The sequence below is a fragment of the Schistocerca cancellata genome, chromosome 12 (assembly GCF_023864275.1).
Source record: "Schistocerca cancellata isolate TAMUIC-IGC-003103 chromosome 12, iqSchCanc2.1, whole genome shotgun sequence".
NCBI lineage: Eukaryota > Metazoa > Arthropoda > Insecta > Orthoptera > Acrididae > Schistocerca > Schistocerca cancellata.
The window spans coordinates 43,497,593-43,503,592 of NC_064637.1; positions in this window are offsets into that span (position 1 = coordinate 43,497,593).

Genomic DNA, 6,000 nt, shown 5'->3' on the forward strand with positions numbered 1-6,000 from the left:
TCTTGCCGCATCATTTCTGAATAAAACCTCGAGCTTTCGACAACTACTGTCAGCTTTGTCAGGAGCAAATGACTGTCATGGCTGCAGCTGAGGCATATAGACCTCAGATGGGTTCTGACTGGTCAGCATTACCGTATTTACTCGAATCTAAGCCGCATCAGAAAAATGAGACTCGAAATAAAGGAAAAAAAAATTTCCCGAATCTAAGCCGCAGCTGAAATTTGAGACTCGAAATTCAAGGGGAGAGAAAAGTTTTAGGCCGCACCTCCAAATCGAAACAAAGTTGGTCCATTGTAATATGAGACACAATTCAGGTCGAATGAATGACGATACAGCTACAGTAGTTTGGTTCGAGCCGTAAGCTTAGCAGTTAAGCTTTACCACGTAGCCATTGCTATGCGTCAGGCGCTCCGTCCTTATTTATACGGGTACCCTTCGTTTTTCACGTGCTTCGTCTGGTTTGAATTGATTGCTTATTTTTCTTTGATCTGATAATTGCCGTTCTCTTTGTTATAGGTGTTTTCGTCACTCTAAGCTGAAAATGCATTACTGTACTGTGTCATGCATTGTTTGTCGCATTCCGAAAATGAATGTTCACGACCTGTCGCCGCTGGCGGCATGGTTTGCTTTTGTGCGTGCTACCGCCGCTTACAATAAAAAAAAAGAGAGTATTTGTCTCAGTAGCGTAACAATGGCAAGAGACTGATATTTGTTGTTATTTACACTGCTGCTTTCTTTGATAATGATCAACAAGAACCAAATAATAAACTGCGTATGGTAGATGATGTTCTGAACGAGAGTTTAGCGACAATTTTTCTCCGTTTGAAAATCTTTGCAGACGCCTCTTTAGTACATTATTTTCTGCACAGAAATTAGTCACCTTAGATTTAAAAATCTAGTCAATTGCCACGCGCGCTTCATTTCTGACTGTATCACTATTAGGCATAAGAATAATACGAATATGAACATGACATATGTGTATACTTCCGCGTTTGTGTTGTCTCACTCTAGTTTCGTAGTTTATTAGGCAGACAGGAGTTAAATGAGATAGCAGCAAACACGAAAGAATACATGGCAAAATGTTTATATTCATATTATTCTTATGGTGAAGAGAATACTGCATGTGATTTAGAATCCACAAAAGTTCCCATTAGCAACCATCTCTTCTCACAGGTAGAAAAAAAATCAGAACATAGAATTGGCCATACTAAAAAACATCGCAAACGGTCTTGCCAGTCGTATTTTCGTAGTGCATTCGAAGATGAACAATACGAAATTTGTATTTACTTCGTTGGATAATGTATGAAAATGCAGTGGTCGAAATTCGGGTCGGAGAAAAAAGCTCGTCTTCCATCTTTTTTTTTTTTTAATTTATTTATTGACGCAGAGGTTTTGGCGCCAGTATTTATCTTTGTGCCTGTAAAGCATGCCTGTGTAGCGCTACATATATTCGATGGCAGAAATTAGTTGTGGCGGCACCTACCAACATATATCAGAACTTCCAATTACTTTGCACTCGATTCTAAGCCGCATGCGGTTTTTTGGATTACAAATACCGGAAAAAAAGTGCGGCTTGGATTCGAGTAAATACGGTATTCACACTGCTACACTGCTGTACATAGTGTCAGTGTTTGAAATGGTGGTGCCACAGCTGATGTAGTAGAGTAAAAAAACTTTTATTTCTTGAAACAGTATTTTGTGTTTATTGGTGAGGCTGTGCTCAGAAATAGCTGATTTCTCAAATTTCCAACTTTTAATGGGCTGTTGATATCGTGTGTAGCAGTTGAAAGTGGTATGAATGGACTGAGGTACTTGCTTCTACACTCACAGGGGGTGTTATAAATCCTAGAGACCCTCAGGCTGAGACTGTCAACTCCCTCAGCTTCTTTGGTGGTTGGAAAGTAGGTCTTATTCCCCATCTTCCCTGGAATGCCTGTTATGCTAGATGCAGCACTGCAGAAAGGAACTCAGTTGGTGGCTCATCACAAGGTTGCTCAGTATTTTCTTTTTTCTATTTTATGAAGAGTGCATGCACAGAATCCATTCTTTCAGAACACGTGCTTCAGATAATTAACCTTGGAACCCAACGGGCCCTTGTCTGAAATAATCATAGCTGTGTATATAAATGTATTTAAAGGGCTCACTTCTGTACCTTGCAGTACACAGACTGGGCGAGGTGCTCATCCAACTTTTGTTCTACCAAAACATGTAGAAATAGCAACTTTCCTTCTGTCAACATAACAATAAAATGAAGACCGACTCGTCTTTGAGAAGAGAGAGAAGGAAAGTTGCAATTTTTAGATGTTTTGGTACAACGAAACTCAGAAATGCGGCTCTGTGTACAGCAAGCCAATGCACACCAATTTATATCTCAGTGTGTCGAATTTTAACTTTTTTTTTAAATGTTAAGGATAATAAGTTGCCGTTTCTTCATCTAAGAATAGATGATGAATGCAGCTAGCCGCTAACTTTGTGTAATGTCTTGTCTGTATAGACGTGTATCTGTTGCCTTTAAGATCCCTTCACCTTCACACATAAATCTATACAGTAAAGTAAGGGCCTCCCATTTGTCGGCTGATCCGTGATAAGACAGGCGAAAAGTTAGACTAATGGAGGATTATTAGCATTACCTTCATTTGCTCTCTCTCTTTCTCTCCTTTATCTATGTACAGTTTTTAATATAATATTTCATTACGTGAAATCAGCCAAATAGAATCTTTGGTGGAGTCCTTCGTTTGGTAATCAGCGGCTGGCTTGCTGTAAGAGATCTTTACCTTTATTATTACTGTTAAACACTGCATTCAGTTGGGAGAATCAATCGTGTGGACAGTTTGTTCCTTTTACGAAAGATTGCGAATTCCAGACGTGTACGAAGCCTTTTCGGACGATTTAACACAGACTCAGTGATTGCAGGCTCTCTTCGACACAGCTGAAACTTCCCCACTAATTACAGGGCCAACGTGATCATCAAATGATTCAGAAAAAATTCATTCGTTCATTCACTCCAGAACAAAAAAGTCACAAACCTTATTTATGAAGGAAATTGTGTATTAAATCCATCTCCATTACATGTCCAGATCTCCGGTGATTCCACGTCTTAATTATTTCCCGTTTACAGTCTCTTTCTCTTCAAACAAACCGCTAGCGGCACAAATGTTAATTGGCTCGCTTTAGCGAGAAGAAAAGCAGAATATGTATCTCTCAGAAACTCGTCAATCCCTCAACCGATACTCCAGAAGCTGTCCTAGTTACCACTCTCACAACCATGGAGAATGCATATATGCATCTCTGTTATTTCGAAGAATAAACACACTAGAAAATACTTTGGCGTCGTCGAGCTGTCGCCGCATATATTACGAGAAAATCAGATCAGATACTTTTCCAAAGTGAATGAATGTGGATGGTTTGATTGACAATGATTAATTGGTGCGTGGTAGAGGGTATTTTCTGTGGGGACATTACAGAGTTCCCACTTCTGGGACCAGAAGAGGGCTGCATTAAATACACTGATATACACATCTCCAGCTGTTCCTGAGGAGGACCACCTGGATTATGAAATTAATCATCTGAAGTTCATGTTCTGAAAGAATGGCAACAGTGCCTGTCATATAAGGTCCGCACTCTACAAGAAATGAAAGTGTTGAATTATCATGTGATGATCCTTCAATTTTGCTCCTTCCTCCCTCAATTGTGGTCTTTCCTTTCTGTGGTGCTTCGAACAGCAAAATAGGCAGAGTCCTGGGAAAATGGGGAATAAGTCCGAGTTACAACCACCTAAGAAGGTAAAGGAGATGCTGCATCCAGTTCCTTTTTATCCAACTTGTAAGGCTGGACAAGTCAAACAAGAATGTTGGCCTATTATCAAACATTTAGTGAATGTGTCATACAAAAAACGAAAATATGAAAACACTGAGCAAACTCAGGATCAGAGTCTTATTTCAGATGCCTCCCTGCTCGAATACCACATAAATTCGTAGTGTGGGATTTTGGACGAAAAGGTGATCAAAATTGAGCAAACTAAATTCTGGCTGAAACTGTGGAGAATTTGGGGTGAACTTAAATGTCTCGAAAAGAACCTCAATGAAACCACTAATGAGTTGTTTTATAATAACAGATATCACAACGCTTTGTCACATATAACTGAAACAGCAGAGCGAGATCGATCACATGCAAAATCTTGCTTTCTTCTCGTACAAATGGCAGATTTCAAGAAATCCTTTCCCAGATGGACAGAAGATACTAGAAAACAGTGTTGTGTGGGAATCAGTATCACATACAGCATACAAGTATGCTAGAAAAAATATCTTGCAGTTGCCTTCTATGAGCACACTGTCCCGCCATTTGGATGCACTTCATGCGAAAAGCTATGAACCTTGTAAAAAAAAAAAAAAAAAAGATTAATCTTAGAAGCTAAGTAAGGCTGAAAGATTTTATTCCTTGATAGTGAATGAAATTGCAATGAAACAACAATTTCAATATGATAGAAAGCTGAATACTTTCTTTGTTCATAAAAGGGCACCTTATAACAAAGGCTACCAGAATAATCGCGATAATGCGTCCGAGGTTAAGAAGGACACGAATATGAGCAAATACCAGAATTTAATTCTACAACATTAAATAGGGGGACACTGTGAGATTGGTAATAAACTTTGGTACTGCAAATTTTATTGTTTATGCACTAGTTAATTACAGTGTCTCCAGTGGTATGTTATATATAAAACGAGTACAAAATATCCTGTTTTACACACTATAATGACAATTGCACTGCTCATAATATTGGCAGGAACCACGAATTGATATTCACTGCAGTCATAAAGTCTAGGAGGGTTTAGTAACTTGGGGTTAAACGGCTGGGAGTGAGCAGTGACTTTTATATTCCTTGTTACTACAAATACTTGACTGCTGTTCTACGAATAGTTCATGTTTTCCAGGATTGTGGTTAAGCTGTTTTCGACTGTATTTTCTGAATATCTCATTATTTCCTATGGTATCGTTAGCCAGGGACATAAGTGCACAGCATGAATTGTCAGAAAAAAATCTAGTTGTGGTGACAGATTGATCTGTAGTGTAGCCAGAGATCGAGGATAGGTTGGAATACAACAGTTTGGTTGTGAGTTGGTGAAGTGAAATCTGGGAAGATTTGGTGAAGACTGCCAGTCTCGCTAGCAGGATGAAAGCAGAGCTCACCATCTGCAGCATCGTCAACAGGACTGACTGCGGACCTTTGGTACAGAGCCGAGTGGAGGGTCTGAATCAGAGGCTGAGACGGTTCTGCGACCGTGTGGGCTGCAGATTCCTAGACTTGCGCCGTAGGGTGGTGGGGTTTCAGGTTCCGCTGGATAGGTCAGGAGTCCACTACACGCAGCAAGTGGCTACACGGGTAGCAGGGGTTGTGTGGCGTGGACTGGGCGGTTTTTTAGGTTAGATGGCCTTGGGCAAGTACAGAAAGGGCAGCAGCCTCAAAGGGTGCGGGGCAAAGTCAGGACATGCGGAGGGCCAAGCAGCAATCGGTATTATAATTGTAAACTGTCGAGCCTGCATTGGTAAAGTACCGGAACTTCAAGCACTGATAGAAAGCACCGAAGCTGAAATCGTTATTGGTACAGAAAGCTGGTTGAAGCCAGAGATAAATTCTGCCGAAATATTTACAAAGGCACAGACGGTGTTTAGAAAGGATAGAGTGCATGCAACCGGTGGTGGCGTGTTTGTCGCTGTTAGTAGTAGTTTATCCTGTAGTGAAGTAGAAGTGGATGGTTTCTGTGAATTATTATGGGTGGAGGTTACACTCAACAACCGACCTAGGTTACTAGTTGGCTCCTTTTACCGACCTCCCGACTCAGCAGCATTAGTGGCAGAACAACTGAGAGAAAATTTGGAATACATTTCACATAAATTTTCTCAACATGTTATAGTCTTAGGTGGAGATTTCAATTCACCAGATATAGACTGGGACACTCAGATGTTTAGGATGGGTGGTAGGGGCAGAGCATCGAGTGACAT